This window comes from Dermacentor andersoni, chromosome 10, assembly GCF_023375885.2.
Source record: "Dermacentor andersoni chromosome 10, qqDerAnde1_hic_scaffold, whole genome shotgun sequence".
NCBI classification, from domain to species: Eukaryota; Metazoa; Arthropoda; class Arachnida; order Ixodida; family Ixodidae; genus Dermacentor; species Dermacentor andersoni.
In genome coordinates, this window is record NC_092823.1 from 28,616,327 (window position 1) to 28,643,393 (window position 27,067).

The 27,067-nt window shown below is 47.9% G+C and overlaps 1 protein-coding gene across 1 annotated transcript in view; it reads right to left on the bottom strand.

Moving 5' to 3' along the window:
• LOC129381878 (uncharacterized) overlaps positions 1-27,067 on the bottom strand; it is a 60,605-nt gene that overhangs the window by 25,804 nt on the left and 7,734 nt on the right. The window lies entirely within an intron of this gene.

Consider the following 27,067-nt stretch of genomic DNA (forward strand, 5'->3'; position numbering starts at 1 on the left):
TTTACTAGGAATGGTACATTAATTTGGCGCAGCCGGAAATCGCCTCCAACATGTCACTGACATGTTTTTCTTGAGGAGATTTCCGCTGAGAAGATCATCTTTTCGAGATGCCAAGCTCACAATGAACCAACAGTGGAACTACTTCGTCTACTCAACTCTGTAAAGCTCGTGAACCTGGTTTTTGGAGAATGGCTCCGTGAACACGAAGGAAGGGTTCCGTGAAAGTTAACTTGCCTCTGGTGACCTTCCACGAACTAGATCTTCAACAGATGCGCCGAAAGGACTCTCGAACACGGTCTTCGATGGAAGACGTGGGCGTCGTTTTGAAAGCTCTTCAGACACAGGAGGAACATATTGTGCAACAGAACAAACTGGTGACATCGCTTATAAGCTCTCTAAATACTTAGAAGCCGGCAAGACGACTTTCGACGCCATGTCTTCAAGTCCAGAAAGTTGGCTATTACAATGCAGCTGGGAAGAACAAGCCGCACTCTGATGAACACAAAGTTACTAACGCGCGTAGTTTTTCGGGCTCATACCATTTTCACGCTAGTTGTATAAGCTGCCCATTATTGAAGAAGCTGACAACACTTGGAAACAATGGAAGGAAAATTTTTTACGACATTCGGAAGCAACCCAGTAAGAAGATAACACACCGTGCTTAATTTCAAATTCAAGCATGGCTCGCTCGTCGAGTATTTCTTGGAGAAACGGCGCCATTTAAAGCTGGCCGAGCCTATGCTTTCATCTTCTGCCGGGATAACCCTATTAACACAAGGACTGTACGCTAAGTCCTGAAGCAAGGGCAAGTACGATCACCTAAATCTATAGACGTGCTCCTGGAGTGCCTTGAGGACATACCCTTTACTCCAGAACAAATAACTACTAAGTCAAGCAGTCGGTTGAATTGGACTGACGCGGATTGGTCAAGCCATAATCAGGGGGAACCAAGCCAGAGCCACCTTGCAAGAACTTGGGTCGGCGCGCTCCCAGAGGTCGGGTGAATAATGTCAACAACGAGGCTCAAAAGTTTCCGAAGACAAGAATCTAATTAACAAGGCTGATCAATCCAACCCAATGACCACAACTAAGACTATTTATTTAACTTGCCCTAGCCTACTTCAAGTTCCCGTCAAAGTGGGAAGGACGCGTATGATCGCTTTGGTTGACAGCGGTGTTTCTGTGTCAAAAATGAACGCCAAGCTGGTGGATGCAAGTCGCCTGCGTAGTGGAAGAGTGCTACGGGTACAAGATGACGACAGAAAAATGACACTGCGTAATTAACCTTGGAACCTTGGAACTCAGTAAACATTGAGTTCCAAGGTCATAACGCAGAGTGAAGTATTGGTGACAGAGGGTATGACGTACCAGTTTCTGCCATCAAGAGCAGATATAGAGAAACTGAAAATCAACGTATGTTGGGACGATACAGTTTTAGTCGAAAGACTACCAAAGAACAAGACAAAGCAGAATAGGCAAGATAACCTACGAGTTGTCAAGTTCGTGGAGGATATTGCAACGACCTACCCTGAATTTGTAGGCATAGGAAGCTATCCACAAACGACGAAGTCACACAAGGTCCCTTTTGAACTAACTGAGAAGACGTCATCCGCAAATCACCTTATAACATATCAAAAGAGCGAAATATACTGTTGAAGAAAGAATTTCAGGAGGTGCTAGACGCTGACATAATCCGACCTCCGGCATCACCCTTCGCCTCTCCCATAATTATTGCGCAGAAGCAAGACGGAAATTTCAGACTGTGCACAGATTACAGGGTTCTCAATCGTCAGACAGACCTTATACCATTTCCCATGCCGAAGAAACGCGACTAATATGAGACAGGTGGTTGCGGACATTTTTCACATCTGCAAAGGTTCCTGGCAGATCCCACTAACCAAAGAAACAGAAAAAGGTACACAGCTTTTATCACGCCCTTCGATATGTACGACTATAACCGGCTTCATTTCGGCTGGAAGAACTCGCCAGCATGGTTCTAGAACATAATGAACGAGGCGTTGAATCCTTTCCTAGGTGTCTTTTGGAACGTGTGCATAGACGATATTATCTTCTCCAAAAGAGAGGTTTAGCATCAGGAACATCTGTCTTAGGTGCTTCACGTAATAGTTCTGCTGAAGCCTGCAAGGTGGAGAGAAGTAATTAATTTAGAGGAAATAAGACATCCACTAAATCGTAGCAATCGCTACAAAGGAAACCCATAAGGGTTCCCCGAAAGAAAAGCCTCGCAGTTGAAAGAAAATTCTTCCTGGTCCAGGACTCGAACACGGGACCACCGCCTTTCCGGGCAGCCGTTCTACTATCTGAGCTAACCAGGCGGCTTACAGATGGCAGGGCGAAGTTACATTTGTCAACAACTCGAAGCAAAGGCAAGTGTTTGACGTGATAGTTCGGCGGAAGCCCGCAAGGTGGAGAGAAGTAATGAATTAAGGGAAAATGAGACATCCACCCAATCGTAGCAATTGCTACAAAGGAAACCCACACGTCAAAGACTTGCCTTTGCTTCGAGCTGTTGACTAATTCGACTTCGCCCTGCCATCTACCAGCCGCCTGGTTAGCTCACGTGGTAGAACAGCTGCCCCGGAAAGGCGGTGGTCCCGGGTTCGAGTCCCGGACCACGACGAGTTTTCCTTCAACTGCTAGGCTTTCCTTTCGAGGAACCCGTATGGGTTTCCTCTGTAGCAATTGCTACGATTGGGTGAATGACTCATTTTCCCTTAATTAACCTGTTTCAGGTATAAGTGCCCTGAACTTGGCCCACCTCAAGATTAACTTTAAGAAAAATGCATTCTTTCAACGAAAAGTTGTGTTTCTTGGAAGAGTCTACAAAAATCAGACTACCAGAAGCACGAAAGAATAGTCCGTCGAGAGCATCTCCCAACTGGCAAAACCATGTGACGTCCACTCAATGCCGGTGTTTATGGGATTTTTCAGGACATTTCAGAACCTTGATAAAGTACTTTTCTAACAAAACTATGGCTTACGTACGTAACGCAGAAACAAGTTCCATTTAAATTGTATGATGAATGTGAGAGAGTCTACTATGATCTCGGGCACAAACTCTCTGCTGACTATTCTATGCATATGCGATTTCGCTTTACCCGTTGAACTGAATGCCGACGCCTCCCACTATGGGACAGGTGCAGCCTCGTATCAGAAATGTCCTGAAGCATCTGGCCGAGAAAAGCAACAAGTAGTAGGCTACCACAGCTACACCTTGAAGCCGTCTGAAGGTAACTACCCCACTACCGTAAACAAAGCACTTGCAGTCCTTCAAGCAAATCAGTACTTCCGTGCGTATACCTAGAAGGTGCGAAGTTCACTTAGTGCACCGATCACCAGGCCCTCACTTATCTCTCGAATATGACCCAACCTAAAGGACCTATTGCCTGATGGGCGAACTGCTTGCAGCAGTTTTACTTCACCCTCGTACACCGACTTGGATACCTTCTGACTGATGCAGATGCTTTGTCTAGAGTGACGATACAATCTGACGAAGAACAATCGAAATAAATCAATGAAGTAACATTGTGGGAAGCCACTGAACAACTCATTTTTATTGAAGGTTGCTGTTATGTACCGCCAACGCTGGTTTCCAGGGTGCTTTATTTGTACAACGATAGCCCAGAATCTGGGGTACACGACCGATTATGTGCACCTGCATAAAGCGAGTTAAGAAATTTACGTGGCCTGAGATGAAGGAAAAATTTCAATCAGTATGTTCGTTCATGCCATATTTGTCAAGTCAACAAAGTGAAATATAAGCAGCCTCCGGACGCCACGATAATACCTTGCCACTTGAAGTTACCTCTTTAAGTTATGCACTGTTACGTATCGCCTACGACGCGCGTTATAGCCGGCGCGGATGCAACGGACGCCGGGGCTTCGTTCAAAGCGGCGGACATTTTGGCCCGTTCAGCGCCGCCGATACGCCTCCCCGCCAAGCGCGTCCAGGCATGTTTCAGTGCTACGTGTCTTCAAGTGTGCGTGTGTGTGTGCGTGTGCATGTTCGTGCCCACGCTTGTCAAAGCGCGGCAGCCGGGGAGAGGAGCTCCCCAAGTGTGAAGCGAGGAGGTCTGACCGGCGCCTGCTCGGCGGATGCGTCACTACACTCGTCTCAACGTGTCTCTCAGCCTGTCCGTGCCCCGCCGTCACGTGGCCTCGAACGAGGCCTTCCTCTTGCCCTCGACTCCGAGAGTATAAGAGCAGCTGCTCCCGGACGCCGAGAGAGGCTCCGATTTCTTCTGCAGAGTAACGTGCTCTCCCGTCTCTCCACTTCGGTCGACCTGACCGCCCGCTCTTTTGCGATGCAAAAATAAACAAGTTGTTCTGTTACCAGTCGACTCATGCTTTGCCGGGACCTTCGGATGCTTCCAGTTGTGCCCCAGGCCGCCAGGCCAACGCTACCCTTGGGGCTTGCGACCCATTTGCAACAACTCGTGCTAGCGGTGCGATCGCGACAACGGAGGCCAGCAGCGAAGATATGCGGTTGACTGTATGCTGAGCAGCACAACGACCATCCGGGAGCAGTGCAACGAGCCCTGTGTGATGACTGGTTGCCTGCAGCGGAACGACTGCGCTGAATTCTTGGCTGCGAGGTTTGGTGAGTGCGGGACTTTCTTCTTCTGAGTTTTGCCAGGCTTTTGTTAGTGTCAGAAACAGAGCTGGTAATTGTGGTTGTCGTTGCTGCCGGGTTAGTTTGCGGCAAGACAATAGTAGGCAGTAGAGAAAGCAGCATTCAGAGCAGCCATGGATTTGAAGTCGTTGGGCAAACCGAAATTGCTGGAGCTTGCAAGAGAGTTGGGTCTGGATGTCTCAGACAAACTCAGAAAACCAGAACTGCTAAGGGCTATTCTTGAGTTAGAAGCTGAGGATGACGAGCTGTCGGAATGCCTTGAGACCATTGAGGAGAGAAAGACGCAAAAAGAGCTAAAAGAGAAAGAAAAAGAGGAGCGCGACCGTCAACACGCTTTGGAAATGAAGCGTCTCGAGATAGAGATGGAACGCGCTCGTAATGGAAGTCAGGCACACGGTGCAGGAGAACGAGTATCGTTCAAAATGACTGACCTGATGCGGCCGTTTAAGCTTGGAGAGGACATTGATTTGTTCCTGGTTAACTTTGAGCGAACGTGCGAGAGGCAGGGGTTCTCTCGGGAAACGTGACCACAGCGCTTGCTCACTTTGTTACCCGGCGAGGCGGCCGACGTAGTAGCTCGCTTGAATAGAGAGGAGGCAGAGGATTTCGACAAAGTGAAATCGAGTCTGCTAAAAAAGTACAGGCTGTCAGCGGAGGCGTTCCGTCGGAAGTTTCGGGAAAATGAGAAAGGCAGAAGTGAGTCATATACAGAGTTTGCCTACAGGCTTATGTCAAACATGCAGGAGTGGCTCAAAGAAGAGAAAGCGTTTGGTGACCACGAGAAAGTTCTGCAGTGTTTCGGGCTAGAACAGTTTTATAGTCGGTTACCTGAGAACGTGCGGTACTGGGTCTTGGATAGGCCGGACGTTAGTACGGTGGCTAGAGCCGCTGAGCTAGCCGAGGAGTTTGTGACGCGTCGGGCTCGCGGAGCTAAGGACGGTCAAAAGGGTGAATTTGGCTCCAAGTTTGAGAGGCCGAAGTTCACACCCATGAGAGCAAGGGGGAACACACGTAGTGCGGATGCGAGTGAAAGCAGTCCGACCGAACCTAAGGAGACAGCGGCAGCCGAAGCCGAACGCAGAAAGCGGTTCGAGACGAGGCAAGCGCGCGTTTGTTATACGTGCCAGAAGCCGGGTCACTTTTCGGCGCAGTGTCCGGAAACAAAAACAAAAGTCGTGTTTTTGTCATTATGCAGCACTGACGAGAACATGAAGCTTCTCGAGCCTTACATGCGAGACCTCCTCGTGAACGGGAAAGAGCGCCGAGTGCTTCGCGATTCCGCAGCTACGATGGATGTAGTTCACCCCTCTTACGTAGAACCCGATATGTTCACCGGCGAGTGCGCATGGATCAAGCAAGCCGTGGAAGCTCATAGCGTGTGTCTGCCCGTAGCAAAAGTGCTTATTGAAGGACCTTTCGGAGCGCTTGAGACGGAGGCCACAGTGTCATCTATGCTGCCCCCCCCAGTACCCGTACCTATTTTCGAACAGGTCCGATCACCTCCTGCGCGAGAAAGGGCTTTTGTTTGGTGAGGCTAGCGTTCAGGCCTTAACCAGATCAAAGGTTCGGGAGCTCGCTGCAAAGGCGGTAGTTGCGGGGCCGACGTTGTCCAACAATGAGAAAGGATCAGAGGCGCAGCAAGCTGATATTCAGAGCACGTCCGAACTGAATAAAATTGAGCCTGTAGCGTTGAAGGCACCAGATACTGGAGAGGAAATGCCCGACACGGGAAAGCTAGAAGAGCTATCTGCAGATTTGCTCATCGCGCCTACGTCAGACGGACTTAATAGGTTGCTAAAAGTCAGCCGGGCGGCTTTGATAGCCGAGCAAAAGAAGGATGGCAGTCTAGAAAGCATACGCTGCATTGTCAAGGAAGGTATCGCCAAGAAAAATGCTCGCTTTGTGGAAAGAGGTGGGGTCCTGTACCGGAAGTATCTAGACTGCAGGGGAGTGGAGTTCGATCAGCTGATCGTGCCTCAGTGCTACCGTCAGGATCTGTTGCGCTTGCCGCATGGGGGTTCGTGGTCCGGACACCTAGGAGTTAAGAAAACTAAGGACCGTCTCTTGCAAGAGTACTATTAGCCAGGGTGTTTTCGGGACGCAGACCACTTTGTGAGGACATGTGACACCTGTCAGCGGGTGGGCAAACCAGCTAGGGGACAAATCGAGGGCGCCGTTGAAGTTGGTACCTATCATTACGGAGCCTTTTAGACGGCTCGTTATTGATACAGTGGGACCTCTGCCGGTAACAGCCACGGGGTACAGACACATTTTGACTGTGATCTGCCCAGCGACAAAGTTCCCTGAAGCAGTGCCGCTTAAAGAACTCAGATCAGTTGAGATAGTCAATGCACTACTGTCGATATTTGCGCGAGTTGGTTTTCCTGCGGAAATCCAATCAGATCAGGGCACAGTGTTTACTAGCGCTTTGACGACAGCCTTTCTCGATAGGTGCGGGGTAAAGCTGTTACACAGCTCAGTGTACCACCCACAGTCGAATTCCGTTGAGAAGCTCCACTCCGTCATGAAGCGCGTGTTGAGAGCATTGTGTTTTGAACAACACACTGACTGGGAGCTGTGTCTGCCTGGGGTGATGTTTGCATTAAGGACCGCGCCGCATGCGGCTACGGGGTTTTCGCCAGCTGAGCTGGTGTACGGTCGCTCGCTGCGGTCTCCGCTTCGCATGCTTCGAGAATCGTGGGAAGGCAGGGGCGATGACCCAGTCGTGGTGGAGTACGTGCTTAGGCTCCTCGAACGCTTAAGAAGGGCACAGGAATTGTCAGGTGAAGCAATGGCAAAGGCCCAGCAGAGGGCCAAGGTTTATTATGATCGGACAGCCAGGGCCCGTCGTTTTGAGGTGGGCGATGAGGTCATGATATTGCGCACGTCGCTAAAGAACAAACTCGACGTGCAGTGGGAGGGCCCAGCACGGATTGTTCAAAAACTGTCGGACGTTAACTACGTGGTGAGTCTGCCAGGAAAGCGGAAAGCACAGCAAGTTTACCACTGTAGTCTGCTCAAACCCTATAAACAACGGGAAGCAGTGGTGTGCATGATGGTAAACGTTCCCGAAGAGCTTCCGGTCGAGCTTCCGGGACTAGGCTCAGTGACGAACAGGAAAGACACCGATCAAGTCATTAGTGACTTAATCAGTAAAGCATCGCTGTCGCCTGAGCAGAAAGCCGAACTACACCAGCTCTTACAAGAGTTTCAAGGTCTGTTCTCTGAGAGGCCTGGTAGGACTTCTGTCCTTACTCATGACATAGAACTTACCTCCCCAGAGCCAGTACGATCCAAGGCGTACCGGGTGTCACCCCGCCAGAGCGATATTATGGAGGCTGAGGTAAAGAAAATGCTACAGCTCGGTGTTATTGAGGCGGGTGAGAGTGATAATACCTCCCCTTTGATTTTAGTTGAGGTACCGGGCAAGGAACCTCGTCCTTCCGTCGACTACCGCAGGCTTAATTCCATCACTAAGGATCAAATTTATCCGATCCCTAACATCGAGGAGCGCCTTGAGAGAGTGAGTAGCGCTCAGTTTATTTCCACCCTAGATCTTGTCAGGGATTATTGGCAGGTTCCACTTACAGAAGAGGCTAGTAGGTATGCGGCGTTCATTTCACCAATGGGGACATTCCGTCCTAAAGTTTTGAGTTTTGGTTTGAAGAACGCGCCATACTGCTTTTCAAGCCTCATGGATAAAGTGTTGCGGGGACAGCAAGAATTCGCTTTACCGTATCTAGACGACGTAGCGATATTCTCCGCATCCTGGCCTGAGCATATGGCCCACTTGCGGGCAGTGCTAACCCGCCTGCGCGATGCGGGCTTGACAGTCAAGGTTCCCAAGTGCCAGTTAGCACAGGCCGAGGTTGTCTACCTCGGTCACGTGATTGGACGGGGTCGTCGCCGCCCCTCTGAAATAAAGGTGGCCGCTGTGCGAGACTTCCCGCAACCGCGCACGAAGACCGATATTCGGTCGTTCTTAGGTGTCGCCGGCTACTATCAGAGGTACATCCCCAGGTACTCTGATATCGCGGCTCCCCTGACGGATGCTCTAAGAAAAACAGAGCCCCAAACAGTCGTCTGGGACGAGACAAAGGAAAGAGCTTTTAGCGCCCTAAAGAGCGCCCTAACAAGCCAGCCTGTGCTACGATCGCCAGACTCCACAAAAGGGTTCGTTGTTCAGTGCGATGCTAGTGAGCGAGGCATGGGCGTTGTACTGTGCCAACGGGAAAATGGAGAAGTGGAACACCCCGTCCTGTATGCTAGTCGTAAGCTGACCAGTCGTGAGCAGGCGTACAGCGCCACCGAGAAAGAGTTTGCGTGTCTCGTGTGGGCCGTTCAGAAATTGTCATGCTACCTAGCCGGCTCGAGGTTTATCATTGAGACGGATCACTGCCCTCTCCAATGGCTGCAGAATATCTCTCCCAAAAATGGCCGCCTCCTGCGCTGGAGCCTCGCTTTGCAACAACATTCCTTTGAGGTGCGTTACAAAAAGGGGAGTCTCAACGGTAACGCCGATGGCTTAAGTCGAAGCCCCTAACGTAAGAATCAGCCTCAAAGTTATTTGTTACTGATGTTTTTCTTCCTGTGGCAGGATTTTTAACATATTGCTTTTGTGTAGTGTTTTAATGTGATGACGTGCTTTCTAGTGCAATTTTCCAATTTGTGGACGTGTTGTGGGTGCTGCTAGACTACTGTAAGAAACTAGGCAGTGGTATAAAAGGGGAAAGAGCCTGGCAGGACTTGGTGAGGGTTGTTTCGTGCTTGCTGACTGAGCGGTTGAGTTTCGGCGTAGTTCTAACGCTTGCCGGGAACGAGAACAAAAATGTCAACTCTCCCGAAGTCACTTTGCAGTGTCTTGTGTGAACCTGAACAAGAGAACGAGGCCTTCTCTGTGCGCTGCGCTTAAGAAACGCCGAAGGACGCCCGACTTCGGTTATGAGCATCATCGAGCGACATCCCTCCGGACAGCGGATGCAGTCCCCTGACCATCGGGATCTCCTTCCCCCGGCGGGGCGGTCTGTTGCGTATCGCCTACGACGCGCGGTATAGCCGGCGCGGATGCAACGGACGCCGGGGCTTCGTTCAAAGCGGCGGACATTTTGGCCCGTTCAGCGCCGCCGATACGCCTCCCCGCCAAGCGCGTCCAGGCATGTTTCAGTGCTACGTGTCTTCAAGTGTGCGCGTGTGTGTGTGTGCATGTTCGTGCCCACGCTTGTCAAAGCGCGGCAGCCGGGGAGAGGAGCTCCCCAAGTGTGAAGCGAGGAGGTCTGACCGGCGCCGGCCTGGCGGATGCGTCACTACACTCGTCTCAACGTGTCTCTCAGCCTGTCCGTGCCCCGCCGTCACGTGGCCTCGAACGAGGCCTTCCTCTTGCCCTCGACACCGAGAGTATAAGAGCAGCTGCTCCCGGACGCCGAGAGAGGCTCCGATTTCTTCTGTAGAGTAACGTGCTCTCCCGTCTCTCCACTTCGGTCGACCTGACCGCCCGCTCTTTTGCGATGCTAGAATAAACAAGTTGTTCTGTTACCAGTCGACTCATGCTTTGCCGGGACCTTCGGATGCTTCCAGTTGTGCCCCAGGCCGCCAGGCCAACGCTACCCTTGGGGCTTGCGACCCATTTGCAACAACTCGTGCTAGCGGTGCGATTGCAATAACGGGAGTCAGCGCCGAGATTCCAACAACACCTGGATTTAGCCGAGCTAAACAAGAAACGAGAAGCAGTGAGAAAAACGCAAGCTTTTGTTCTCGCTATAGGTGAATGAAGCAGGATTATCGTGGCACGCGCCGGAAAAAAAAAGGGGCAAATAGTGTCATCACTCTCCTCGAAAGGGATATGTTTAGGGCTACCAGGACGATCATATGTGACAACGGTCCAGCTTTCAACAGTGAAAAACTAGCCAGATGAGCTCGAGACCAGAACACATCGATCAAGTTCTGAGCGCCATACCATACCGCGGTGAATTGGCTCGAAGAGCCTGCTGTAGGTGTGAAACAGTGCATCAGGATGTACAATAGTTTCCTTGGTGCATAGAAATACTCTTTCGAAGTAGCGGTAAAACATCACAATCGCTCCTACACCAGTGGCTTAGGATGCGGTTCACAGTTGACTTCTTCAGGAGAAAGCCCTGTTCTGCAGGCGAACCGTGGGTTGGGACACTGAGATAATCTCAAGATCGTCGAAAAGAGGAAACAAAAATTCGAGGAGGAGAGTTAACTGAACGAATGAAAATAAAATTTGACAAGAGGCACCGCTCAGACATCCCAAACATTCAAGTCACTGACCTTGTTCTAGTTAGAAAAGAAGAGATTCCAGTGCCAAATTTTATGGTCGTTATTCTGTAGCAAGTACAATCACTCAAAAGGCACATTTAAGACTGTTTGGTACATCGGTGAACTTGTCTACGTTGAATGTGCTTCATTTGGAAACGTTTTCAAGTATTACCCAAGGAGCGGTTAGCAAAAGAAACCTGGAAGGATGAAGCGATACGAGCCTTCGGACAGAAGATGAAGAAGCGCAGGAAACTGGAGAGGGGAGAAAAAGATTAAGTTTAAATAAATGTGGGCTTACCAAAAAAAAAACGAGCATTTGAAATTCACTTTCTCTTAATAGTCGACGCATTATCGCGAAATTAACGACAACACCGTTTTTAAAGAATACTTTATTAGTCTAACTGATTCATTATTTTGCCTTAGTGACCCATTATATCAGAGAAATAAAGAATCGTGCTCAAAACGATTGTATCTGGAAGTAAAGCGAAAGATGGCGTCATCACTCCGTGCAATTGTATTTCACTCGAATGTGCCTGTTTCATTTAAAGGAGGATTCTGACACGTCGAATGTTACGTACTTATTTTATTACATGCCGTACGTCCCGTGCCACGTGGTGCATACCAGTTCGCATAAATGCTGTGTATATATAATAATAATAATAATAATAATAATAATAATCTTTATTCAGTATAATTACAACAGTACACAAAACGGAAGCGCCGAAGCCACAAGAGGGCTTGTGCGGCGACAACCGGCAGCCGCGGCAATCTACGCGCCACACCAGAACTCCATCAAAGCTGGTTGTGCATTTGGCACAACCATCACACATTACCAAAGATGCACTGATAACATCAGTACCTATTAAAGGTTCTCTAACGCTTGAACAGCAACTCTCAGTGTTTTGCGGGTGGACAAAGAAAATACATCGTCCGGTAGTTCATTGAAGATAGCAGGAACATAATAGCGTCTTGTTGCTTTACCGTAGTGAGTGCGCACTCTCGGTTTAAGATAACGAGGAACATGTCTCAACGGTACCGGTTTCGTATTTATGTGCCTGTATGCACTGCTCCAAAAATATTTAAGTACTACGATTTGTTTAAAAAGATTCTCAAAAGAAGGCAAACCGGCTCTTCTAAAGACACTGCTGGGCAAATTCTCCTGTGGCATGTAGAGGACACTTGTAGCGATGTTTTTCAAAATCCTATTAACTCGACATTTCCATGTCAAAGAGCATGTGATATATATATCATGTGATATCATAATCATATATATAGCATGAGCATGTGACATTTCCATGTGATATATATATCATCATCATCATCAACAGCCTAGTTACGCCCACTGCAGGGCAAAGGCCTCTCCCATACTTCTCCAACTACCCCGGTCATGTACTAATTGCGGCCATGTTGTCCCTGCAAACGTCTTAATGTCATCCGCCCACCTAACTTTCTGCCGCCCCCTGCTACGCTTCCCTTCCCTTGGAATCCAGTCCGTAACTCTTATTGACCATCGGTTATCTTCCCTCCTCATTACATGTCCGGCTCATGCCCATTTCTTTTTCTTGATTTCAACTAAGATGTCATTTACCCGCGTTTGTTGCCTCACCCAATCTGCTCTTTTCTTATCCCTTAACGTTACACCCATCATTCTTCTTTCCATAGCTCGTTGCGTCGTCCTCAATTTGAGCAGAACCCTTTTCGTAAGCCTCCAGGTTTCTGCCCCATATGTGAGTACTGGTAACACACAGCTGTTGTACACTTTCCTTTTGAGGGATAGTGGCAACCTGCTGTTCATGATTTGAGAATGCCTGCCAAACGCACCCCAACCCATTGTTATTCTTCTGGTTATTTCAGTCTCATGATCCGGATCCGTGGTCACTACCTGCCCTAAGTAGATGTATTCCCTTACCACTTCCAGTGCTTCGCTACCTATCGTAAACTGCTGTTCTCTTCCGAGACTGTTAAACAATACTTTAGTTTTCTGCAGATTAATTTTCAGACCCACCCTTCTGCTTTGCCTCTCCAGGTCAGTGAGCATGCATTGCAATTGGTCTCCTGAGTTACCAAGCAAGGCAATATCATCAGCGAATCGCAAGTTGCTAAGGTATTCTCCATCAACTTTTATCCCCAATTCTTCCCACTCCAGGCCTCTGAATACCTCCTGTAAACATGCTGTGAATAGCATTGGAGATATTGTATCTCCCTGTCTGACGCCTTTCTTTATAGGGATTTTGTTGCTTTCTTTGTGGAGGACTACGGTGGCTGTGGAGCCGCTATAGATATCTTCCAGTATTTTTACATATGGGTCATCTACACCCTGATTCCGTAATGCCTCCATGACCGCTGAGGTTTCGACTGAATCAAACGCTTTCTCGTAATCAATGAAAGCTATATATAAGGGTTGGTTATATTCTGCACATTTCTCTATCACTTGATTGATAGTGTGAATATGGTCTATTGTTGAGTAGCCTTTACGGAATCCTGCCTGGTCCTTTGGTTGACAGAAGTCTAACGTGTTCCTGATTCTATTTGCGATTACCTTAGTAAATACTTTGTAGGCAACGGACAGTAAGCTGATCGGTCTATAATTTTTCAAGTCTTTGGCGTCCCCTTTCTTATGGATTAGGATTATGTTAGCGTTCTTCCAAGATTCCGGTACGCTCGAGGTTATGAGGCATTGCGTATACAGGGTGGCCAGTTTCTCTAGAACAATCTGACCACCATCCTTCAACAAATCTGCTGTTACCTGATCCTCCCCAGCTGCCTTCCCCCTTTGCATAGCTCCTAAGGCTTTCTTTACTTCTTCTGGCGTTACCTGTGGGATTTCGAATTCCTCTAGGCTATTCTCTCTTCCACTATCGTCGTGGGTGCCACTGGTACTGTATAAATCTCTATAGAACTCCTCAGCCACTTGAACTATCTCATCCATATTAGTAACGATATTGCCAGCTTTGTCTCTTAACGCACACATCTGATTCTTCCCTATTCCTAGTTTCTTCTTCACTGTTTTTAGGCTTCCTCCGTTCCTGAGAGCCTGTTCAATTCTATCCATATTATAGTTCCTGATGTCCGCTGTCTTACGCTTGTTGATTAACTTAGAAAGTTCTGCCAGTTCTATTCTAGCTGTAGGATTAGAGGCTTTCATACATTGGCGTTTCTTGATCAGATCTTTCGTCTCCTGCGATAGCTTACTGGTTTCCTGTCTAACGGCGTTACCACCGACTTCTATTGCGCACTCCTTAATGATGCCCATGAGATTCAACACTAAGGTCCTCTTCCTGAGTTAAAGCCGAATACCTGTTCTGTAGTTTGATCCGGAATTCCTCTAGTCTCCCTCTTACCGCTAACTCATTGATTGGCTTCTTGTGTACCAGTTTCTTTCGTTCCCTCCTCAAGTCTAGGCTAATTCGAGTTCTTACCATCCTGTGGTCACTGCAGCGTACCTTGCCGAGCACGTCTACATCTTGAATGATGCCAGGGTTCGCGCAGAGTATGAAGTCGATTTCATTTCTAGTCTCACCATTCGGGCTCCTCCACGTCCACTTTCGACTAACCCGCTTGCGGAAAAAGGTATTCATTATCCGCATATTATTCTGTTCTGCAAACTCTACTAATAATTCTCCTCTGCTATTCCTTGAGCCTATGCCATATTCCCCCACTGACTTGTCTCCAGCCTGCTTCTTGCCTCCCCTGGCATTGAAGTCGCCCATCAGTATAGTGTATTTTGTTTTGACTTTACCCATCGCCGATTCTACGTCTTCATAAAAGCTTTCGACTTCCTGGTCATCATGACTAGATGTAGGAGCGTAGACCTGTACAACCTTCATTTTGTACCTCTTATTAAGTTTCACAACAAGACATGCCACCCTCTCGTTAATGCTATAGAATTCCTGTATGTTACCAGCTATTTCCTTATTAATCAGGAATCCGACTCCTAGTTCTCGTCTCTCCGCTAAGCCCCGGTAACACAGTACATGCCCGCTTTTTAGCACTGTATATGCTTCTTTTGTCCTCCTAACCTCACTGAGCCCTATTCATCATCATCATCATCATCAGCCTGATTACGCCCACTGCAGGGCAAAGGCCTCTCCCATACTTCTCCAACTACCCCGGTCATGTACTAATTGTGGCCATGTTGACCCTCCAAACTTCCTAATCTCATCTGCCCACCTAACTTTCTGTCGCCCCCTGCTACGCTTCCCTTCCCTCGGAATCCAGTCCGTAACCCTTAATGACCATCGGTTATCTTCCCTCCTCATTACATGTCCTGCCCATGCCCATTTCTTTTTCTTGATTTCAACTAAGATGTCATTAACGCGCGTTTGTTCCCTCACCCAATCTGCTCTTTTCTTATCCCTTAACGTTACACCTATCATTTTTCTTTCCATAGCTCGTTGCGTCGTCCTCAATTTAAGTAGAACCCTTTTCGTAAGCCTCCAGTTTTCTGCCCCGTACGTGAGTACTGGTAAGACACAGCTGTTATACACTTTTCTCTTGAGGGATAATGGCAACCTGCTGTTCATGATCTGCGAATGCCTGCCAAACGCACCCCAGCCCATTCTTATTCTTCTGATTATTTCACTCTCATGATCTGGATCAGCAGTCACTACCTGTCCTAAGTAGATGTATTCTCTTACCACTTCCAGTGCCTCGCTACCTATCGTAAACTGCTGTTCCCTTCCGAGACTGTTAAACATTACTTTAGTTTTCTGCAGATTCATTTTTAGTCCCACCCTTCTGCTCTGCCTCTCCAGATCAGTGAGCATGCATTGCAGTTGGTCCCCTGAGTTACTAAGCAAGGCAATATCATCAGCGAAGCGCAAGTTACTAAGGTATTCTCCATTTACTCTTATCCCCAATTCTTCCCAATCCAGGTCTCTGAATACCTCCTGTAAACACGCTGTGAATAGCATTGGAGAGATCGTATCTCCCTGCCTGACGCCTTTCTTTATTGGGATTTTGTTGCTTTCTTTATGGAGGAGTACAGTGGCTGTGGAGCCGCTATAGATATCTTTCAGTATTTTTACATACGGCTCGTCTACACCCTGATTCCGCAATGCCTCCATGACTGCTGAGGTTTCGACTGAATCAAACGCTTTCTCGTAATCAATGAAAGCTATATATAATGGTTGGTTATATTCCGCACATTTCTCTATCACCTGATTGATAGTGTGAATATGATCTATTGTTGAGTAGCCTTTACGGAATCCTGCCTGGTCCTTTGGTTGACGGAAGTCTAAGGTGTTCCGGATTCTATTTGCAATTACCTTAGTAAATACTTTGTAGGCAACGGACAGTAAGCTGATCGGTCTATAATTTTTCAAGTCTTTGGCGTCGCCTTTCTTATGGATTAGGATTATGTTAGCGTTCTTCCAGGATTCCGGTACGCTCGAGGTCTTGAGGCATTGCGTATAGAGGCTGGCCAGTTTTTCTAGAACAATCTGCCCACCATCCTTCAGCAAATCTGCTGTTACCTGATCCTCCCCAGCTGCCTTCCCCCTTTGCATAGCTCCCAAGGCTTTCTTTACTTCTTCCGGCGTTACTTCTGGGATATCGAATTCCTCTAGATTATTCTCTCTTCCATTATCATCGTGGGTGCCACTCGTACTGTATAAATCTCTATAGAACTCCTCAGCCACTTGAACTATCTCATCCATATTAGTAATGATATTGCCGGCTTTGTCTCTTAGCGCATACATCTGATTCTTGCCAATTCCTAGTTTCTTCTTCACTGCTTTTAGGCTTCCTCCGTTCCTGAGAGCTTGTTCAATTCTATCCATGTTATGCTTCCTTATGTCAGCTGTCTTACGCTTGTTGATTAACTTCGAAAGTTCTGCCAGTTCTATTCTAGCTGTAGGGTTAGAGGCTTTCATACATTGGCGTTTCTTGATCAGATCTTTCGTCTCCTGCGATAGCTTACTGGTATCCTGTCTAACGGAGTTACCACCGACTTCTATTGCACACTCCTTAATGATGCCCACAAGATTGTCGTTCATTGCTTCAACACTAAGATCCTCTTCGTGGCTTAAAGCCGAATACCTGTTCTGTAGCTTGATCTGGAATTCCTCTATTTTCCCTCTTAGCGCTAACTCATTGATCGGCTTCTTATGTACCAGTTTCCTCCGTTCCCTCCTCAGGTCTAGGCTAATTCGAGTTCTTACCATCCTGTGGTCACTGCAGCGCACCTTACCGAGCACGTCCACATCTTGTATGATGCCAGGGTTAGCGCAGAGTATGAAATCTATTTCATTTCTAGTCTCGCCGTTCGGGCTTCTCCATGTCCACTTTCGGTTATTCCGCTTGCGGAAGAAGGTATTCATTATCCTCATATTATTCTGTTCTGCAAACTCTACTAGTACCTCCCCCCTGCTATTCCTAGTGCCTATGCCATATTCCCCCACTGCCTTGTCTCCAGCATGCTTCTTGCCTACCTTGGCATTGAAATCGCCCATCAGTATAGTGTATTTTGTTTTCACTCTACCCATCGCCGATTCCACGTCTTCGTAGAAGCTTTCGACTTCCTGGTCATCATGACTGGATGTAGGGGCGTAGACCTGTACAACCTTCATTTTGTACCTCTTATTAAGTTTCACAACAAGACATGCCACCATCTCGTTAATGCTATAGAATTCCTGTATGTTACCAGCTATATTCTTATTAATCAGGAATCCGACTCCTAGTTCTCGTCTCTCCGCTAAGCCCCGGTAGCACAGGACGTGCCCGCTCCTTAACACTGTATATGCTTCTTTTGGCCTCCTAACTTCACTGAGCCCTATTATATCCCATTTACTACCCTCTAATTCCTCCAATAACACTGCTAGACTCGCCTCACTAGATAGCGTTCTAACGTTAAACGCTGCCAGGTTCTGATTCCAATGGCGGCCTGTCCGGAGCCAGGTATTCTTAGCACCCTCTGCAGCGTCACAGATCTGACCGCCGCCGTGGTCAGTTGCTTCGCGGCTGCTGAGGACTGAGGGCCGGGGTTCGATTGTTGTATTCATATAGGAGGTTGTGGCCAAGTACTGCACCAGGGTGGCCAATCCTGCTCTGGTGAGAGAGTGCGTTACCGGTTCTGGTCACCGGGATCAGGCCGCACTCCAGGCCTGTTTGTGCAATTTTCTCAACACACGGTTTTTTTTTTAATTTTCCGGTGGAGAATTGCGCGGCACCGGGATTTGAATCACGGTCCTCTTGCACTGGAGACGGATACTCTACCGTCCCCGTAGGAGTTAAATTAAAAATTAATTTATGGGGTTTTACGTGACAAAACCACTTTCTGATTATGCACGCCGTAGTGGAGGACTCCGAAAATTTCGACCACCTGGGGTTCTTTAACGTGCACCTAATTCTAAGTACACGGGTGTTTTCGCATTTCGCCCCCATCGAAATGCGGCCGCCGTGGTCGGTGTCCGATCCCGGGACCTCGTGCTCAGCAGTCTAACACCATAACCACTGAGCAACCACGGCGGGTCCCGCAGGAGTTGTACGCCTCATTTAACCTACAGTGGTGCCTTATTTGATCAGTGAAGGTGGACCAATCTGAGCTCGGTTATACCGCATGGATGGCACTCGGCTAGAGAACCTGGTATTTATGGCCTGCACATGTGAGGCCATACATATTTGAAGATGCATATCTTTCTTTTTTTTTAGGAGGGTTCCCGTACAGTGATAAAATAAAGGAAAAGACATTAAAAGAAAGAAAAAAAAGAAAGAAAAAGGGGCGAAAAAGAAAGGAACATAACAGGTGATTTGAACTCGTGACCCTTCGATGTTGCCCGGAAAGATAGCTCAGTCGGTTGGTTCGCCAGGCCCCAGGCTACTTTCAAGCGCCACAGCTCCTGCTCCGAGCCTCACACTTACGTGGAAAGAGATTCATGTTGTCCGCGATAGTTGGTATACTTTCTAGGAAAAATGGCCGCTCGAGGAGAAGAGCGAACTCGAGCGGCTTTAGAGGCTAGCAAAACTGCCTTAAAATATTTAGACTTGAGGGAAAGCTTCGTAAACAAACTATAACACGGCAATCAGCACTCGAATACGACGAGAGAAATTACTGAGACGTGGAAAATTCCCTTGAAAAAAAATCTGGTTTGCGAGACAAATGCTTGTATGTATTGAACCTCTTAAAAGATGAGGGGGGAAATATGCGCTCACCGAGAGGGCATCGTCAGCACGAGACCACCACAAGGCACCTTACAGAGATGTGGAGAGCTTCGCGGCCGGAACGAAGCCTCCCCTCTCCGCCGGCCAAGAGGGGAAAACGCGCTTTGCGATCGCTCAAGGTTGCGCGGACAAAGCATAACTCTAGCGTCTAGGAAAAGCTTAACCAGGTGCGATGGCGGCACGCATAGCGTGGGAAGCTAGCCGCCAGAATAACTATACCAAGGACTGCTGCTGACGAGGGCGAAATACCTTCGTGTAATTATAATAACCCTAATAGTACTACTTTCGAAAGAAAAAAAAAGGAAACGGCCCAGAGGGCTATACTACGAGAGCTATGACTGATAGTTTTCTATATATATATATATATATATATATATATATATATATATATATATATATATATTCATCTCATCTATGGGATCGCATGCGCGCGCTGTTGCTTTGTCTCTGCGTGTAGTAGTTAAGAGAGCCAGTTTAAGGGCGGGGAAGAAGAAAGGAAAGAAAAGCAAAAACTGCAGCGCCGTGGTTTTAAAGCGCACCCGTGGTAGAGAAACGGAATGCGATATAAGCGTGCGTAGCCATGATACGCACACGACAAACTGCCTTAAAATATTTAGACTTGAGGGAAAGCTTCGGTAACAAACGATAGCACAGCAATCAGCACTCGAATATAATTATAACCCTAATACTAATTGTAAATATTCATCTCATCTATGGGATCTAATGCGCGCGCTGTTGCTTTGTTCTGTGTGTAGTAGTTAAGAGAGCCAGTTTAAGGGCGGAGAAGAAGGAAGGAAAGGAAAATCTCTGAAGCAAAATTACAGCGCCGTGGTTTTAAAGCGCACCCGTGGTAGAGAAACGGAAGGCGATATAAACGTGCGTGGCCATGATACGCACACGACAAACTGCCTTAAAATATTTAGACTTGAGGGAAAGCTTCGTTAGCAAACGATAGCACGGCAATCAGCACTCGAATATAATTATAACCCTAATAATAATTGTAAATATTCATCTCATCTATGTGATCTAATGCGCGCGCTGTTGCTTTGTCTCTGCGTGTAGTAGTTGAGAGAGCCAGTTTAAGGGCGGAGAAGTGGGAAGGAAAGGAAAGTCTCTGAAGCAAACTTGCAGCGCCGTGGTTTTAAAGCGCAACCGTGGTAGAGAAACGGAAGGCGATATAAGCGTGCGTGGCCATGATACGCACACGACAAACTGCCTTAAAATATTTAGACTTGAGGGAAAGCTTCGTAAACAAACTATAACACGGCAATCAGCACTCGAATACGACGAGAGAAATTACTGAGACGTGGAAAATTCCCTTGAAAAAAAATCTGGTTTGCGAGACAAATGCTTGTATGTATTGAACCTCTTAAAAGATGAGGGGGAAATATGCGCTCACCGAGAGGGCATCGTCAGCACGAGACCACCACAAGGCACCTTACAGAGATCTATATATATATATATATATATATATATATATATATATATATATATATATATATATATATATATATATATATATATATATATATATATATATATATAGACACACGTGCTGACGTCTCCTTCTTCGCGGCAACTGTCCATCAATGTCCATCCTCCTGCGAAGAATATGTGTCCCGCACTCTGCGTTGTCGCCAGCTCGCCCGCATCAACACCGAAGCACGGCAACAGGACCGCAAGCAGCATTACGACGCCTCTCATCGCGTCGTGTGCTTCCGCCCTGACGAGGAAGTGCTACTCCGGACACCAGTTCGTACTCCTGGGGCGCCATAACGTAAAACTATTCCAAACTTTGCTATTCCAATTCTGCAATCAGCCCTCCGCAATTGGTGAAAAACTTTTTTGGACCACCCCCACTTCGCCTGTCTGTCACGCGACGTCACGAAAACCGCGATAACTCCCCATCTGATATGACGGGTACACACTGATTATGCATGATTTGACCGAACAAAAGAAAAGTAGTTATTTCTGAGTCGAAGCCTATTCGCGATAAGCCCTCGGCTATTGGTCAAAAGCTTTCGGGCTGCACCCACTTCACCTGCCTGTGATGCTACGTCACAAAACCGCGAATACTCCCCGCGTCAAAGGGACGTGTACGCATTAAAGATGCATTAATATGCCGAACAAAACTGAATTTTGTTCTGAATTGCCGCAGGCTGCCCCGTTCCGAAAGGAATAAAAGATGGCTGCCGCCGATCGGTCAGGCACTGGCTACTCACACCAGCCGAAAAGCATGGGTTTATTCGCGTATTATGAAACTTTTTGCGTGGCCGTGTAACATGTTCGAGCACTTTCGGCACGCTTACGACCTCGTTCTTCTAAATCTTCTTTGCTGAGGATCCGTTTTACCGTCATTCTTAAGCTTCCGTTGCATGCCGCCGCGATTTTAGACCAGCCACCGCAAGCTAAGTCAGGGAAAGTGGACCAATCGCAGGCGCTGGCACCACCCTCTTCATCCGGTCATCGATTTTCAGTGTACTCGCTCGGCCCTCTCGAATCCTTCTCCACTTGAGCGTGCTCCTCGCCTATTGTCAGTCAATTAGATAAGACAAGCTGCACAGTGTAGGAAATGTTATTCGTTTATCAAGCAAACAAAAGTTACCTCCTATGAACGAGGGTAGCGTTCGATTGATCTTATCAGACAACCCTGCGGGTTACCGCCAGATGCTTACGTCGGTGGTTGTGCAAATTTGACGTCAGGAGATTGGAATAAAGACATATTGGAATAGTTTTACGTTATAGGGCCCCTGGCTTGTGTGACAAGTTTCAGCTTCGGTTCATCGGCCCCTGCAAAGTCTTGGAGCAGACTTCTCCGGTTAACTATCGCGTGGTACCAGTTCTTGTTCCAAATGACCGCCGCTGCCACGCCGCTGAGATTGTCCACGTTTCCCGTATGAAGCCTTTCACGAGGCGTTTGCCGCCCGTTTGAATTGCGGCCAGGATGGCCGCTCTCGCGCGAGGTGACATTAGTGTGGGAATTTATAAGCTATTCTTTGTCATCTGTATATGTCCATCATCATGTGGGGTTCATATGGGGTTCTTCATCATCGCTTGTGGGGCTGGCTCTCGAGTGTGATCCGTGCTGTGGGCGTGGTCGATTCACCGCATCTTTGACGCGGAATAAACGTCGTGATAACTACTGCGTCACAATATATATATATATATATATTCTGTTAACACCAACACAAACCGTCTACGCTTCCTGCTGGGTATGTTCAGCCAATCGACATCGCACCTGAGCCCTTCATGCCGTGTAGGTTTGCAGTTTCTCGGACCCTTTCCTACATCTGCTTCAGGAAACAAATGGGTTGCCGTCGCTACCGATTACGCGACGCGCTTTCCAAGGACACGAGCGCTGGCGACCAGCTGTGCGGCAGACGTGGCGAATTTTCTCCTCCGTGACGTCTTCTTAGCGCACGGTGCCCAGCTTCAATTCCTGACTGACCGAGGCCGTACCTTCCTGTCCAAAGGCGGTGCCAATATCCTGCGCTGCCAATCCACGCAGCACAAGATTACCCCGTCATACCATAGCCGGACAAACAGGCTCGCCGAGCGCTTGATTCGGCCCTTAAATGTTTTCCAAGTACGAGTCGGTTGACCATCGTGATTAGAACCTCGCAATGCCATACGTGATGTTCGCATATAATACCTCCCACCATGACACTGCTCGGTAGTCTCCACTTCACCTTTTGTTCGGACGTGAACCAACTTTACCACCGGGCACCATTCTTCCTTCCCCTGCAACATCGACTAGTGAATATGCTGGCGACGCCATTGCCCGGACTCATAACACGCGGCAGATATCCCGTAGTGGACTTGCTGCTTCCCAAGACAATCAGAAGCGCCTTTACGACCTGCGACGAACGTATTGCTCCGGGTGCCCTCGTGCTCCTGTGGTCCTCCTCCCGACGAGTGGGTCTTTCTGAAAAGCGCCTTCCTCGCTACACGTGTCCATACCGCGTCCTTCGGCAAGTGACTCACGTCACGTATGAGATTGTCTGCAACTTCCATTCCGTTGTCCAGCGACGTTGTCCACCTTTCGAGACTCAAGCGTTACCATACTTCCTCTGCTGTGGCTACTTTCTGCCGCCAGGGGTCATGCTACGTGCTACTACTAGAAGACGATAATGTTGACCCTTGGATTTAATGGGATGTACCCATAAGCGGCCACTGCTAATATGATGAATCCGATGTGCTTTTGCTAGATGTTGCCTGCCTTCCGTCTTGCACAGTCCTTGCTACCCTTGTAGATACACCCTGCAAATAGTTTCGTTATTGTGCTTGCACGTAACAATATTTTTAACTTAGGCTAATGTTAGCAGGGACACTAGGTATAAGCGTTCAGGAAAGTTTACCAGTGCAAGCTCCGTACTAGCCTCTTGCTCGGCACCATCAGGAAATACTGCGGGGACTTCTGGACTGGGCAGACAGACGGAGCGGCGTCCAAAGTCCCGTACGGGGCACAGCACACCGCACTGTTCGATAGCATATGCGGGAAGCTATTAACCAAAGTGTCGGTTTGGGCTAGCTGAGTTTCTCGCCCCTTGTCTCTACTCTAAGCTTTCCCATATCCACGCGTATTATTTGGGGATATTATTAATGCCGACCATCCAATGTGACGCTTTGTTTCGGTGAACGGCCGCAGCAGGGACATTGCTAATGTTGTGCTGGATCAGGGCCTGACAACCATTAATTATGGATCCCCCGGTTTCTCCGGTGTGCATCTTGGTTTAGCTGTGCGGACGTTTCCTCCGTTTCCAAAAGCTCTTTTTCTACCACCTCTTCGTGTGTGGGCCCAGAAACCCCCGCAAGTTACTACCTTTCGACATACACTCTTCTAAAAGTGTGCACCCTTTGGAGCTTATCTACTCCCAAAACAATAATAGTCATCTATCTTGCCCGCATTTCCTTTCGCTAACGCTGCCCGCCCGGTACTTGTAGGGCACGAACGGCACGCGCGTTATCGGCGTGAGATATCATTTTCAACAGGAATGTAGCGAGTGCAGAGTGCTGAGAAATGCAAGCAAGGCAGATGAGGATCACTGTTGTGGGGCAAGATACACCCCAAAGGGTGCGAAATTTTTTAAGAGCGTACATACAGCCTAAATGGGTTAAACTTCCATGCATAATGTAGACGGCAAGCGTTCTAGGTGACTGTGAATGCTCACTGCAGTGACATCCAATCCATATCTGAAACAGTAATTGTAATTGCTTCTGCCCTAACTGCAAATACAAGGCGTGTCAGCGTGCCAAAAAGCCAGACTGCAGATAAACACGCAATACGATAACCTTCACGGCAATACGCCACCCCGCAGAATGTAAGTGTAGGAGGACGACGCCACCGTCAGGTTAGTCTGCTTCTTGCCGAAACCAACGACATATACTTCGGCGCCCCGACAAGCTCGACGAGCAATGCTACAAGAAATTTCGTGGTTTTCTGCACCCAAAGAAAGCCTCTCCAGAATAAGGCGGGTTGTACGTAACCTTGAGGCACTTGCGCAACAATTGTACCCTTCGTTCTCGGTGGTTCGAAAGCAAGGGCGAAGTTAAGTCAATGTTGCGAAAGATTACTGTCAATCCCTCGTAAGCGCATCCTTCATTGCACCTCATCGCCACCTTATTACGATCGTCTTGATTGGCCGTTCACTATGCATAAGCTCGACGCTAAGATTTCTACCTCCTGACGCTCGTTCGTTCCAGAGCATTAGGGCATCACCTACTCTGCTCTATGTGATCTCAGCCAAGAAGCGTGAAAAGTTATCCTGCAGTTCTGCAATGCCACGTGAGATACGGTGGCCGTTCCGGACAACTGGAAGTGCAGCCGCATAGTGACCCTTTTGAAACCAGACAAGTGCTTATACAAGCCTTCTTCCCAGAGGTCAATCACTCCAGCCAGCTGCATCAGCAAATAGGACACATAAACTAAACAAGACTGACATGGATCTCGGAAAAAAATGTTACCTTATGAGGTTTTATGGACCCATTCCACAGATTCTAGTCTTTCATATATAGACAGCGTCATCGACCTAGTTTCATCATTAGAACAGGAAAGACGACGTCGTTGACTACTCGGCGCAATTTTCTCGGAAATGAAAATCGCTTAAGGTAACGTCTTTCATGAGGTTGTTCTTGATGCACATGAAGATTTTTGTATTTGTGGCCGACTGTACGCGTCGATCCTTTACCGCCTTATGAAGGGAGCATTTTTTTGTCGGTGGCTGACAGTCACATGGGCAGACAAGATGTTGACCATGGCGTTCCACGTTGGTGTGGTCCTCGGTCCCTTATGGTTCAACGTCACGCTCATTGGCCTTGGAGTTGAGCTCCTTGGCACTATAAAAGATACGCATTCGAAGGCGATGTACACATATGGGGGTCTTCGGTAACGGGTCCGCATATTCCGGCAAGAGACTGCAACATGCCACAATCATAACATCAAAGTACTTGCGATGTCAAGGCCTGCAACTATCGACAGCGAAATGTGCTGCACCTGCTTTCACAAAGAAATCAATGATGTCATAACCGATCTTCAGTGACGGAGCAGTGATTCCTTTTGTCAGGTACTGTAAATACTAAGGTGTCTTCGTTGATAGTAGCCTATCTTGGTCGAAGCATGTCATTGCACTACGGACAAAGCTTTCCAGTTTTAAACACGTTCTTCGGGTTGTAAGTGGACAGAGATGGGACCCCTCATAGTCTTCTGCAGCCATACCGGGCGCTGTCTACGCTACAGCATGTCCGTGCTCTCGAGTATGTGCACGACCTGCCTTCGTACTTTGGAGCGCCTTCAGGCCCAAAACTGTGAACATGCCTCTGCCTGATGCCTTTTACATAGACCTTTGGGACGATAAAGAAATCACGGATACATCTAATGAAAGTATACAGGTCCTGTGAGCCTTTTTCTGCTCAACTTCAACTGCTCACTCGACACACGCACCATTCCTTGCCTTCACGTCAACAAAATCGCCAAAACTGTGCCTATTAAGAAATATCACTGCTCACAGGGACGACATTCCCTTAGGCTTCGCCCCTACCGTCATCTCCGAAATAAGTGCCACCATCGACATTGCGTAGAGCAATGGTGGGCCTTCGAATACCTGGGATTGCCACGAAATCGTGTCCCCCCTGCGCCAGCATTAAACAGCTCACCTTGGGGCATCTAGCTGCGCTGTACTGTGGCTCTCTGCATATATAAGCATACGGATCGCGCAACTTCATGCGCCTCGACGCCGGCCGTTGTGATCCATCAACTAGAAACCTCCCGCCAATTCAAGTTAAACCATAAGTCGCCTTCAATAGCTGCATAACTTGTGATACCAAAAACTGCACGGTTCGTTTCGTGCTGGTTTAGAATTGAATATTCTAATAGGGAATCAGCGCTGTAAACAGTAGATTCTTTCTCAAGGCGAGGTCATTATTTTGCGTTGGCCTTAGACGTCTCACAGATATTCGATCTTGCGCAGCGTAACGGTAATTCCATAGCCTTTCGATGAGTGCTTCGACACTGTGTCTTTGCCGGCTCCGAGCTCCTCGACGTGAAATACGAACCGCTGTTTCTAAAGCCACCAACGTTAAGGTTTTACAAAGCATTTGATAAAGTTGACTTTTTACTTTCAGACAAAGTAAACGTTCTTAATATCGATACGGGAATAATCAACTGGATTCGTGCTTTCCTGTCATCTCGCGTTCACTTTTTTAGTACTCACGGATCTACTTCCGACATTGCCCCAGTCGAATAAGGCGTTGCCTACGGGCCGATTCTTGGTCCTCTTTTATGTTTATTATACATACATTTCTTGTCCAATAACATATCAGCATAGGTTTGTTTATTCACAGATGACCGTACCATTTATCCAAAAATAACTAACACTTCTGATGTGTGCCTTCAGGCCGAACTAAAAATCGCCCATGAGTAATATCACACTAGGCAGGTGGAACCTAACGTTATGAAATGCAAAGGTATGCGGATCTCCC